Source organism: Ovis aries, chromosome 19 (genome assembly GCF_016772045.2).
Source record: "Ovis aries strain OAR_USU_Benz2616 breed Rambouillet chromosome 19, ARS-UI_Ramb_v3.0, whole genome shotgun sequence".
NCBI classification, from domain to species: Eukaryota; Metazoa; Chordata; class Mammalia; order Artiodactyla; family Bovidae; genus Ovis; species Ovis aries.
In genome coordinates this window covers 45687207-45701579 of record NC_056072.1, presented here as the reverse complement: position 1 = coordinate 45701579, position 14373 = coordinate 45687207, and positions in this window count along the sequence as shown.

Here is a 14373-nt window from a genome sequence, read left to right as displayed (position 1 = left end):
TGACTGGGTGATTTTTGCAGGAACTAATGCCTATGACCAGAAATTTGTTATGTGTGAGTATTGAAACACCTGCCTTTGAGTAAATATCAACAGTTTCTTGCATTTAATGTATCTGTTTGAAACCTTGTAGACGTCTCACTGAAGCACGGCTCAGATGGTAAAGAATCTGCCTGCAGTGTGGGAGACCTGGGTTCAGTTCTTGGACTGGGAAGATCCCCTGGGGAAGGAATTGGCAACCCACTCCAGTATTCTTGCCTGGAGAATTTCATGGACAGAGGAGCCTTGCGGACTGTGGGTCACAAAGAACTGGACACGACTGATTGACTGGATGACGTGACATAGTGTGTACGTGTGCATAGGCAGCGTAGCAGGCACCTCTGTGCAGGGAGAGAGAACACCTGTTACAAATATGTAGTGTTTCACTGTGCTGGAAGAGCAGACTCTGTACTTTCTGGCCACCTTTTATTTTTAGTCCTGGGGGTATTATTGTATCTAGAATATGTTCTTTTGTTTTCTGTGATAGTCAATAGGGTGGATGTTTCCCGGGGGCTCTTTTAGAAATGCCACGAGAAGGACCAGGTGTGGGGCTGCCACTGCACTCCCCAGAATGCTCAGTGACCCATTCTGTAGGTGCTGCTAGGAAACACTGCTTCTAAGGCATTTTATTTGGAGCATTAAGCTGGGGAAGGAAACGGCAACCCACTCCAACATTCTTACCTGGAAAATCTCATGGATGGAGGAGCCTGGTAGGCTACAGTCCACGGGGTCGCAAAGAGTCGGAAACGACTGAGCGACCTCACTTTCAAGCTTATAATAAAATTTAAATGTATTGAACAAACCACAGTTATTCAAATAGAAACCCGCTGTCTTATGCCATTTTCAAGTTTTCCAGAGGACATTAAAGTTTGCCAGATATTGATGGATCGATCAACTCCCTTCATATATTTATTATACTCTAATGTGCCAGTGGGGTAGTCCTGTGATGGCCAGTCCCCGTCCTCCTGTCCTATAGAGGCTACGGTGGTGTCGTGAATGGTTGTCTCTGTGCATACGAGCCTCTTGTCCTTCCATGTAAAAATTGCTTCCCCCTTCCATAAGAATGTCATTTTTCCCCTCTATAGATTTCTAGATTTCTCCTTAAATTGATTCCATAGACCATGATTCTCTCTTATACTCCAACAAACTCTGGTTTTATTTTTCAAAAATATTTCAGATGTGGACACACACCATTATAATTGTCTTGGTAACATGGTTCCATGACCCAAAATATGGCTACTACATAATATTATTTCCTAGTTTCTTCCCTTCACCTCAAGGTGTAAGTCTCAAGGTTGCATATGTGTCCACTTTCACTTTCACTAACCATCCTGACCAAAATTCCATATTTTGGGGGTTCTTCCTGGATTATAGGTTTTGAGTCGGAGTCATCCACGCCCCTTTTATCACTGTCTCATCAAGTGATGGCTCTTGTGTGAGTATGCACAGCAATTGAAATTTTGGTAGAAAAGAATCCAGAAGAGGCTTAACTTTTGAAATTCTCTCTGTAGGAAGTGGAGTTGTCACTAAAGTTGTCTTTAAACTGAAGAAATGTCGTTATTTATTTGAACCTTCTTCTTGTCATAAACTTTGGAAAGATAGATGTTTCAAGTAAGGTTATCAGTCAACCAATGTTCTTTCCACTGTGACTCTTATTTGTCCCATCAAAATTATTATCCAGGAAACTTTTTCATGTCACTGTTGGCTACATCAGTCCATTTTAAAGCCTTACCATATTTTTTATATGGTTTTTCATTCTGTTGGTGATACAAGTTAGACAAGCAACCAGCTCACAAAAGTCACTACCCGAAATTAAATCTATCATTTCACAAACACTCTGTGGGTTATCACATCCCGTGGTTATACCTGACACAGCTGTAAAGGCTTCTAATTTTCAGGAACTGTTGCCTTCAATGCACTCTTCTCAGAAGCAAAGGAGCATTCTCCATCACCGTGAGCTTCACTTTCGCTGTCTGTATCAGAATCTTTTTGTCTTTCTGTTGGTCTAATTTTCACATCGTCTGAATCATAACTATATTCTGAAGAATTATCATCTTCTAAGATACTAGTATATATGTTGCTTGGACAATCAGAGAAAATATTTGTGTAAAATTCACTGAAAAATATCCACTCATTTTTGAAGTTTTTTTTTTGGTGATGCATCTTTTTTGAAAATTTTACAGCCCTAAACTTGTGTTTATAATATTCATGGTTGGAACAAAAACCTAATGGGGCAAAATGTGGATGATAATAACAATCATAAGTCATATAATGAACCTGTGATCGATTTTAAGCTCTAACAATTTCACACGGTAATGTTAATTGTATCACTCCCTAAAAATGTATTGATATGTCTCTAGTCAGCAATATTCAGGTAGCAAAAGGCATATTAATATGTCTGTGATCATAGTGGCTGCACCAACCCCATTGCTGCCAACAGTGTAGACAGGTTCCGTTTTCTCCTCATCCTCTCCAACATTTATTATTTATAGGCTTTTCAATGATGGCCATTCTGACCAGTGTGCAGTGATACCTCATTGGAGTTTTGATTTGCATATCCCTGATAATTAGTGATGTTGAGCACCTTTTTATGTTCTTACTGGCCACCCATATGTCATCTTTGGAGAAATGTCTGCTTAGGTCTTCTGCCCATTTTTAATTGGATAGTTTTTCATTATGGAGCTGCGAGAGCTATTGGTGTCTTTTGGAAAGTAAGCCCTTGTCAGTTACATCATTTGCCGATAGTTTCTCCCAGTCCATCCATACATTGCCTTGTCTTTTATTTATGATTTTTGTTTGTTGTGAAAACGCTGCTAAGCTTGATTCATCCCATATATTTTTGTTTTCATTTCTGTTGTGTTGGGAGACTGACCTAAGAGAACACTGCTGCAGTTTATGAGTGTTTTGCCTGTTTTTGTCTATCTTGCGTTTTTGGGTGTCATGTGTTACGTTTAAGTCTTTGAGCCATTTCGAGTTTATTTTTGCGGATAGTGGGAGGATGTGTTTAACTTCATTGATGTACACGTGGCTGTCCAGTTGTCCCAACAACACTTGCTGAGGAGAGACTGTCTTTTTTCCATGGTGTATTTGGGGAGAGACAGAGGGCAGGAGTAGAGGATGGGACAGGAGGTTGCTGACACTGACTTTAATGCTTTTTGTCAACTATTTTGAAAAGTGAGTCAAGGAAAAGTTGTTGATTATCTGCCTTTCTCTTTTAGATGAAATGAGCTTTAGCAAGTTGTGAACACCATAGACGGGAAGTTTAGGTCTATGTCTGGCTACAGACATATCAGCAGGAGGACTTGGATAGCAAGTGCCTTGTACTTTAGACAGGGTCTTATCCTTGGGAATCAAACCTGTCTGGCTAGCTGCCTTTCCTCTTTCCTTATCTCCTTTCTTCAACTTCTCCACTATGAATTCTAAATAGAAAGATATCATTTTAGTAGAAGGCCCCAAATCTTCACCACAATCTGCAAGCTCTTCTTGCAGATTCTTCAGACCTCCAGCGGAACTTCCCAGCCTCGCTGGCCACTGTTACCTCCATTCTTGGTCATCTAGTCCCACTGGCCATCTTCCAGCTTCTCAGACATGCCATACCGCACAGGGCCTCTGCATTTGCTATTTCTTATGGCTGGAATACTCTCCCGACTCCACTCTTTCCAACTCTGCCTGTGCCCAGGGTACCTCCAACTTATTCACTGAGCTTTGGTTTAATCCCCAACTCAATTTTCATTTCTCTGAGGGAAGCCTTTCCTGGTTCCCCGACTAGGACGAGCTCCCTCGTGCAAGCAGAGCACGGTGGACCCTTCATGTCGGTTACCGACACTGTCATGTTTGTGGGTGTAGTGGTTTGAGTGTCTGTTTTCCCATCTGGTTAATCCCGTAGGAACAAGAGAGAGTGTGCACCAGTTTACACCCGATTCCTCAGTGTCTAGCACACAGCTTGGTTATCATAATATTTTGTGCCAACAAAGGTCCATCTAGTCAAGGCTATGGTTTTTCCAGTAGTCATGTATGGATATGAAAGTTGGACTGTGAAGAAAGCTGAGCGCTGAAGAATTGATGCTTTTGAACTGTGGTGTTGGAGAAGACTCTTGAGAGTCCCTTGGACTGCAAGGAGATCCAGCCAGTCCATTCTAAAGGAGATCAGCCCTGGGTGTTCTCTGGAAGGAATGATGCTAAAGCTGAAACTCCAGTACTTTGGCCACCTCATGCAAAGAGCTGACTCATTGGAAAAGACTCTGATGCTGGGAGGGATTGGGGGCAGGAGGAGAAGGGGATGACAGAGGATGAGATGGCTGGATGGCATCACTGACTTGATGAACGTGAGTCTGAGTGAACTCCGGGAGATGGTGATGGACGGGGAGGCCTGGCGTGCTGTGATTCATGGGGTCGCAAAGAGTCAGACATGACTGAGCGACTGAACTGAAAGAAATGGATGAAGAACTGTCATTTATACCCAGAAAAACATCCACTTAAGACTGATGGTTAAATAAAAACATTTTCCATAAAATAAAAGCTAATTCCCACTAAGATAACTCACCAAAAGAACATCTAAAGGCTGTAGTTCCAGCACTAGGCAAGGTCAGTACAGATCACAGATGGTCTGAGAAACGAGATCTTGGCAAATATACTGGAAAATCTAAACACTGTAAAATAATACTTGCAGTGTCTATTACAGGGCAGTAAACAACTAACACACTGGTCAAATAAGAGCATATCCATTAGGAGTAAAACTAAAATTCAAATGATCTAAGAACCTTGCATTGTTTGAGAGGAGGATCAAGGTACTGATTAATATTAGACTGTCTTCAATGTAAATGTTTAAGCATATGGTTATCCACATTGTCAAAAAATAGGAACTGTGATTTTCAAAACAGAAAGCCAGGAAATGGAATGAGGAAAAAGAAACACTACTCACCCCAAAGAAAAAGGAAGATTAATGATAGAAAGTGAGTGAAAGTCTCCCAGTCGTGTCTGACTCTTTGCGACCCCATGGAATAGTCCATGGAAGTCTCCAGACCAGAATACTGGAGTGGGTAGCTGTTCGCTTCTCCAGGGGATCTTCCCAACCCAGGGTTCGAACCAGGTGGATTCTTTACCAGCTGAGCCACCAGGGAAGCCCCAAAAAAGAAAAAGTAAGACAAATAGAAAGCTCAAAATACATCAATGATCACAGTCACTATAATGAACTGACTTTTCGGTTAAAAGACAAAGAGTAAAGGTTGTCAGAATAAAGAAAATCCAACTCCAGATGTTTAGAAGAAACACTCAAAATCTAAAGATTCAGAGCAGTTGAATAAAAGGATTGAAAGAGACAAGTACCAACCAAAAGAAGACAACCATAGCCATATTGATACTAAACCCAAGAGACTTTGAGGTGCACAACATTATTTGATATTAATAATTATACATATAAATTATAAATTTACAATTATGAATAATAGTGGTAATGAAAGTTCTCATTTGCAAGCAAGATAGCAAGTGAACAAATAAGTAAGAAGCCATTAATTCATTTCTGTCTTCAAGTAGTTGAGAAAACACGTCCATGGCAAGGGGGCAGGCAGCTCTGTTGAAACCAAGGGGGAGCTTCCTCCGTTGGCTGGGCTGCATTGCCTGCTAGGAGCTTGCCATCCCGCTTTACCGCAGCCTCGAATAGGAGGACCTCCCCGTGCTCACCACAGCTTTGCTTCCCTTGACTGCTGGCCGAGTGGACCGGTTTCCACTACGGTTTGGCACGGTTCCTCAGTCACCCCCACTGAAAGCCGCAACTGCTCAGCTACACGTCCTTGGTCCCCTGTACTTCCAGCCCCAGGTCAGAGATGCAAGGGAACCCAGATGCTCTGTGTCGAGTAAACGTCCTCCAAGTATCGCTGCTCTCCAAGCTTCACCATGTACGCGTGTGTACACGCTTAGTCCCTTCAGCGCTGTCTGACTCTGTGCGACCCTGTGGACGGCAGCCCACCAGGCTCCTCTGTCCGTGGGATTCTCCAGGCAAGAAGACTGGAGTGGCTGGCCATGCCCAGGGGATCTTCCTGACCCAGGGATCGAACCCGCATCTCTTACACCTCCTGCACTGGCAGGTGAGTTCTTGACCGCTAGCGTTCTGATTCTCCCCCCTCTCCAAGCTTCACCCCGTGAGTCTGACTGAAATCCTTTCTTCATCTGTTTCTTCAGCACTTTTACAAAATTATCAGCACAGAGCACTGTCCCAAGTACAAAGAGCAAACTCCTTGGGAGCCCTTAGCCTGACATTCTGGAACAATCCTAGCACATCCTGCTTCTCTGACTCCTGGGTAGGGAGGAGTGTGGTTAACAACTGCCGAACTCCTCAGCGACCCTCCACCCTTGGGACCCAAAACTTTTCTAACTTCACCCCTGAAGGTAGCCGACAGATCGTTTTCCACAGGTTTCCCAGGCGTAATCACACACGTCAACCAGTATTTCATATATCCTTTTCTATGTTAAAATGACTTATTTGAAAAAAAAATCATTATCAATATTATAAACGGTAATCAAATTAAACACTGACTCTGCTGCTGTGAACACTTTTGTGCATGCTATTCAGACATTCCCCACCCACACACAGATGAAGTTTCCCCATTCATTTCCATTATGGAATAGAGCATTTAGTCTAAGGGCAAAAATGAGATGAAGACCCCTGGATATCAGCAAGTCAGGCGTGTGACACACCCGTTAAAATCACGTGTTCTCAGGACTAAGTTTTTCACTGAAAAGTTGCAAAATCAACAACACATTAAATAGTAAGAGAAATGGTTTTCCCCCCAAAAGAAAATAAAATATAGCTCTTTGCATCGGTTATCTGTGACTGCATGACAGACTGCCTCACCGGCCCTAGACGTCACAAAATACAGTCCTGAAACGGCATTGCCCTGCAGGAGCCGTGTCTGCGCTCTCTGGACACCTCATCAGAATTCTCTCTCCCTCTTTTTCTCCCCCCCCTTTAAATTGTGGTAAGAACACTTAACATGAGATCTACCTCTTAACAAATTTTAACTGTACAATACAGTATTGTTAACGGCAGGCGCAGGGGTGTACAGCAGGTCGCAAGAATTTATCCTTCTTGCAAGCCTGAAACCCTATACCCTTGAACAGCAGCCCTCATTTCCCCCTCCCCTCCATCCCCTGTCAACCGCCCTTCTAGTCTCTCTCTCTGTAGGCGCTGGACTCTTCTGGATGTTTCATGTAAGTGGAATCACGCGGTACCTGTCCTCTACTGGCTTCCTTTGCTTAGCGTAACGTCTGTCCTCCAGTTTCATCTGTGTTGTCACGTACTGCAGGATTTCTGGGTTTTTTGGTTTTTTGAAGCTGAATACTGTTTCCTTGTGTGTGTATGTTATCCATTCATTTGCTGGTGGGCGTGTAGGCTCTTTTCAGGTCTCGGCTGTTGTGAATAAACGTGCAGCGAGGATGGGCGTGCAGACGGCTTTTTGAGATCCTGATTCGGGTCCTTTTGAATAAAGACCCAGAATGGGGGCTGCAGGGTCCCACATTAACTCTAGGGATTTAGACCCCAGGAGTCGGGCTCAGCTCCCCACCCCCACGCGTGCTGACTGAAGGATGGCAGGTCCCCACTCAGGGTCCTGGTGATCAACCCGACAGGGAGATTTCTAGAAACACAGGAGACGTGGGAGGGAACATCTGGAACACCCAAGGCTCCCGGAAGGAGCAGACTCCCGGGACTCCCTCTGACCACAGTGAGTCTGCTGTCCAAAAGAGGGCCCCAGCGTCTGTCCCTTAGAAAATCCCAGCTGATTCTGGAGCACGCGGCAGAAGCAGGGCCCGCGCTTCTCTGATCTGAGGCTGCCAGAGCCACCCCCTGGCTCGAGGCCTCCTTGGCTTCCAGGAGACATGACACCATCTTCCACGGAGCGCTGGCTCCCTCCAGCTGGAGCGGGGTTCTGGGACTGCCGCCAAAAGAACCGTAACTAACATGGTCCAGAACCGATGGCACTGCACACCTGTGCGGTGACAGCCTCCATTCTGCACGTTGCAGTCTTGGCTGTTCTTGTTGCATCTGCCTCTCTGTGGAGTATTTTCCCACGTTTGGGCATTCTATGTAAGAGAAACGGGTCCTTGCAACAAGACAGCTGAATTGTGAGTTTCACATTCTCCATTCCACGGAAGCGGCACTGTGGATAATGTTTTTCTGGTTTGAATCAGCCCCTGTCCACCGCAGGCGCTGGTGCTGGTGCCGGTGGTGGCCCCCTGTTCCTCCTGCTGGTCCATCTTGGGTGTCTAGTGGGTCAAGGTGCGGTTCCAGGCCAGCGCTCCCAGCAGAACTGTTCTCAGTGCGGGAAAGCCCTGTAGCATCACCGTCACTTTGGATGTGTGACTGTTAAGCATGTGAAGCGCAGCTAGTGCAACTGAGGAACTGGATATTTTATTGTTTTTTAAATGAATGGCATCTTCTGTCTTGATTTGGCTGTTTCAGGTCTTAGCTGCAGCATGTGGGATCTTACTTTTGTGTTTTACTTAAATTGAAATAGCTGTGTGTGACTAGTGGCTCCTGCACTGGACAATACAGTTCTAGATACTTCACCTAATTAATTATTGTATGGAAGGAACACCCAGCTTCCTGTTCCAGATGAGGAACTGGATACCCAAAGAGAGGCAGAAGGTCGTGCCTGACGTCCCCAAGCGAGACAGGGCAAGAATTCAAACCCACATTCAATCCATGATAACTGCTTACCTCCCCCGCAAACACACACACACACAATGTGTATGACACACTGATGGGAATAAAAGAAAGCTGAACAGCCCATCTCCGAGGCATCAGCTCTGTTTTAGTTACAAAGCCAAAACAAAAGGGAAAGCCGCAGAGCAGGACACACACTATCAATTCCGCCTAACCATGCAGCCGGCCGGCCAAGGGGCTTGGCTTCTCCCCCAGCCGTCCTGGCTCGACGCGGGGCCTGCGGTCGGGCGTGTTTTATCGCATGCCGAAAACTCCAAGACAGCTCGGCCTCCAAGAACAAAAGTGACTGTGGGGTGAAGAGGGAATGGGGCCAAGAGGCAGGCCCTCCCGTCTCTGAGGACGGACGCCGCGCCTGACGAGCCACATCCAGGCTTATAAAACGACCGCCTGGGTGCGGAGGGGGCCCGGCCGCGCTGGAAAAAGGTCCCCGGTGCCTCTCAGCTCCCCGCGCCCCGGGAAAACTCCATCGCTAACAGTTACGGTCAGCCATTTAAATCACATTACACTGTAAGTGGATATACAAATTGTCAGCCCTAATGAAATTTAGAAGGAAGCAGTGGGAGAGGTGAAAACACTTAGAACTGGTTTCTTGGTTTGCGAGACCCGAATTCAAGTGGTTTACACTGCTCGTTGAGAACGTGCTCAGGGTGTGGTTTTCCTGCCGTCGCATGGAGGCTCCAGGCGATCGCCGCACGGCCTCTGGAAGGTTCGGCCTGGATGACCTCGGGGTCACGTGGAGCAGCTGGAGGCACAGGAGGGTGTCCTCTTTCTCGCACCTTGCGGAAGGCCTGGTGCCCAGCTGCATGCAGAGGAGCGAGTATGTTGGAATAACTCAGGAGCCATCAGCCACTAAGTAATTGCCCCAGGCTTCTCTCTCCAGGGCGGGAGGGATCCCGGCAGACAGGAGGGCTTGCGGGGTAGGAGGGCTTGCGGGGTAGGATAGTAAGATAGGAGCTTCTGTTGAATGAGTGGTCACTGCTTGCCTACCGCTAGGTGAACCCTTTCCTGGGTGATCCTCCTCGGGCCCACTGCCCTGCACAGGGTTGCCCCTTTCACAGACCAGGTAATGGGAGCTCAGAAGGGTCAAGGCTCTTGCCCAAGATTGTGCAGGCGGTTCTGATTTCAACGCTCAGAGCTGTCCTACGCCGCCACCTTATGCCTGCCAGGGCTCGCGGCAGGGACCTGTGGGTGTGAGAACGTGTGCCCCGGAGGAGGACACGTGCCACTGACATGCTTTCCCTGTGTCGCCCCAGTTTTCATTTGCATTCTCTTTCCACATAATGGGGTTTGAGGCCTGTTCTCCATCTCCACGTGCCTTCACATTCCTGGGAGGCGAAACTACAGAACCGGAAATCAAACTCAGTCATGTGACCCTGACCAAACTCTTGTGCACATGTCAGGAAGTAAGGCCCAGAGAAGGGGAGAGATTCACCCAAAGCCACACAGCAAAGTGGTGGCCAGAGCAGGGCCACCATCCAGACGGTGAAGGTCCTGCTGGCTCGCAGTACAGCCAGCATCGGGGTCTCCCTGGCCTGGTTACCCTGTAGAGGGGACCCTTCCTGACCCACACCGGGGCCTCCTTGCACAAGCGTTTGAACTCGGATGAAGGACTCTGAGGTGGTCTCAGCTTGAAAACTAGGACGAGTGCCTGGGTCAGGAATGAAAGGTTGGGTTCCTAGTGTTTCTAGCCTGCCATTTGTCTCTTCCCAGTAACCCTGAGGCGCTATTATCTTGTGGATGAAAGCAAGGGCTCTGTAATCAGAGAGACCCAGCTTTGCTTCTGACCAGATCTGTAGTTTTGGGAAAGACACTTAATTTCCTGGGGCTTCTCTTTCTTCTGTAAAATGGAAAGAGTGACCCTTCTTTTTTTGTCAGATGCCATGAAATCAGTCATGTAAAGAAAATAAACTTAAAGAAAATAGCTTAAAGAAATAAGCCACCCAGGACATGTGTTCAGGAAAAGGGAGGAATTGCTAACAAATCAGTGGTGTGAGTTGCACAGGTCTTACTGTTCACACTTTATAAACAGAAACCTGAGGCCCAAAGGAAGCGCAGTTGGCCCAAAGGCTCCCCACGAGGGCACAGTTACCTGCCGCCAGCCAGCTGGGGTGCGGTGCAGGCTGCACCTGGGGTTCAGGAGCCCAGGCTGCTCTCCTGTGCCCCAGGATCTTGCTCCGTAAAGAGGATGTAGCTCCTCACCCTGCTCGTGGTACAGGTCTCTCCTAAGACATGGGAAAACATTCCTTGGAGTTTCCCAGGGATGGGGGAGGACTTGGCACGCCTGAGCTGAGGCCGAGCCGGCCCATCCTGACTCCCCACCCTCTGCTTCCCCAGCCTGAGCCTGATCAAGGACCTTCAGGAGCCCCCTCCCAGTGCCTCCGAGGAAGCACCCTGCAATTTGCTGAATCAGGGAGGCTCATGAGTCATCAAAAGCAGGGTGATAGGAATGTGGCTGGTTTCTTGCCATGCTGGGGCGGGGCGGGGGAGGGGGTGTGATTGCTGCCACCATGACTGCTGTTCATGCCACTGCCTGAGGTCTTATTTGTTGCCATGCCCTTTACTTCCATGATTAGCCATCCTCACCTACACACTATAGCATCATAGCCTCCTGATCCACACGAGAATACTGAATGACGCTCCGAGAAGTTAAGTAACTAGCCAAAGGGCACACAGCTCGAAAGAGCAGAGCTTGGAACCAGGTTTTCTTGACTCCAAAGTCTGCGTCCCACCCACTGCACCATGCTTACGGTTGGCTTCTGGGGGTGAGAGAAGGGAATCGTCTCAGGTGCTGTCGCAGGAGAGAGGGCCTCTTGGACTCTTGGCCTGTGAGGGAGACGGCCTGAAGGTCTTCGGCAGCGTCTCACAGTTGGTGCGGATTTTTGCACTCTGGCTTCACCACTCTTCTCATTGAGAGGTGGTGTGCGTTTCTCTCTCTGAATCTGGCTGTGCGTGGGCTTGCTTTGGCCAGTAAATGCAGCGGATGTGATATGCATTCACGCCTCCACAGCCACAGGAACTGGTTCTAGGAACTGCCTCAGATACCAAAATCCAAGGATGTTTGAGTCCCACAGTCAGTGCCCTGTACCTGTGGATGCAGAGGGATGACTCTAGTGGAACTCTGAAGCTTCCAATCTCACCTGCAGGGGATACGGTGCCACAGGGCGCCCCTTATCCCTAAAGACAAGAGACCGTGTGGAGAGAAAGGCCCAACCAACAGCCAGAACCAGCTCTCGGTATGTATGAGGGGCCGTGTAGGATCAGCCAGCCCCTTGCCCATCTGCCAGCCCCAAGTAACAGCAGCGGGACACTGGTCCCCTGCAGCTAACCTGGCCCATGTCAGTGACTCTCGGGACCATAAGCGGAGACAATGGCTATGGTTCTAAGCCACTAATTTTTGTATGAGTGTGTTGTGTTATTCAACAACGGACAAGTGGTAAAGTGAGTGACTTGACTCTTCTGGTGTCGGTGTCCTCACCTGTAAAATGGGCCTACGCCTTGTCAGGGTGAAGAAGCTCAAGCCTGTGAGTCTCGAGGCCCTGCGTCTATAGCACAGGGTTGGCAGCATCAGCATCAAAGGGTCACCGCTGGGGTGAGCTGCTCTGGTCAGGGTCTCTGAGGCAAGAGGCGTGTGGTGAGCCCCTCCGAGGGCACACTGCACATGGCAACTGCTCACGATTGCTTGGGCCACAATGTCATTAGGGATGACATTGAGAAACTGACTTAGAAGGAAAACACTGGTGAAGACCACAGCAAGCACGTGAGCCTGCGGGCTCAGTCAGGTGACAGAAAGCCTGGCTGACTGGACACACAGGCTGGACGGCTGGGGGCGTGGGCAGCAGCTGCTGGGGTGCAGCTGAGTGTCCCCTGTGCTAGGGACTTGTGGCGCCGTGGACCCAGGTGGCCAGGTCTTCCCGTGTCGTAGCCAGAAATGCACACTTGAATGTGAACACACTCATCTTTCAAGTGCTGGCAACTAATTTGAGGTTTGTTTTTTTTTTAATGTTTTGCCAGTCAAAGAAAGCACATCTGGCAGCACACAGCCAGGGGGCCACGGTGAGAAAGCTCCCCCAAACGCTCAGAGGGCCTTCCTGGCTCTGAGCTGGCTGCTGGGGGTATTGTACACAACAGGGGCCCCGCCCTCCAGGGTGTAGTCTTTCCAGACTTCTTCTGTCCTTGCTAGCTAACCGAGAGCAAGCCCTCACTGTGGACTCGAACCTGCTCTGAACATCCCGAACACGGCAACTCTTATTCACAAAACCTGCAGTATAATATTCTCTCACTTCAAACACGGGCGCACAGAGAGGTTATACAGCTTCCCACGGGGACAGCGCTAATGGCAGTACCAAGATCTGAACCAGGAGTCTGGCTTCAGAGCCTATGTATATTTTTAAAATATTTATTGGTTTGGCTGCACCAGGTCTTATTTGTGGCATCCACTGGAGATGCAGAGCCTGTATTCTCAGTCGGGCTGCCCTCTGGAGGGTGGTGCAGCCCCGTCCTTCACACGGGGAAGCTTGCAGGGGACTTCTCAGGCTCAGGTGTCACCCTGGGCAAGCACCCATCCACCATCGACCCTCCTTCCCTGCGTGCTCAGAACCTCAGTCCCTCTATCTCAGGCTGTGCTTCTCAGCTGGGGGTTGATTCTACTCCCTGGGGTACAGTCCCCGGTGTCAGGAGACATTATTGCTTGTCACAAATGGGGGGCCTCCTGGCATCTCGTGGGTAGAGGCTAATGATGCTGCTCAACATTGCACCCCCACAATAAAGAATGCTCCAGCCTCAGATGTCAACACCACCGAGGTAAGGAACCTGATCTCAGCAGCTGGCTGGCAACCGTGGCAGCATCCAAGAGGGAGCCAGCAGAATATTCCAGGTGATTCAGTCTATTTCCCGAAGACTGTTCTCTCTTCTCAAACCATTTTCTTCTCTTGCCCAGGAATGTCTTCATAATCTGATGTCACTGTGCTGAATGCCTGCAGTAACAGTCTCCCAAATACAACTCTCTTATACATTAGTAGCAGCAGAACAAATAAGAAATGATGGGGGGTGGCAGGGGGTGGGAAACAGCTGTGGGCAAAAAGAAAGGTAAGCATTCAGATCCACGATAGAGCCTTGAACTCTGACCATAGGATGTACATGCCTGAAATGTGGAGATTTTTTCTGGATTCTCTGAGCCATCATCAAGCTCCAGGTCCACATTAAACTTCAGTTGTCATGAACACCATCTCTGCCAAACATAACACGTGACTGCACCGATTTCATAAAATGATTTTAATAGAATAGTACAAAATATGAACAAAAATAAATAATTTTTATCTCATTTCTAGCCCAGCAAATAGTACACTGCACGTAAAACTGGTCTACAATGCAATTTTCCTCATTTCTTGTTTGCCTCTGAAATACAGAGACAGCATGTTAATTAAATCTTCTAGATTAAAATTGATACATTTTTGTTTTTAAGAAAAAAATACCAACCTTTAATCATTCATTTTTTTTTAAAGTTGGCTCACAAGATGCTGTTTCTCTAACATAAAATATTATCCAGTCATCAGAGTTAAATATAAGGGCTGTGTGAACAGGTAAATTAGAAGGTTCTTTTACTCAGTTTTAATTCCTGC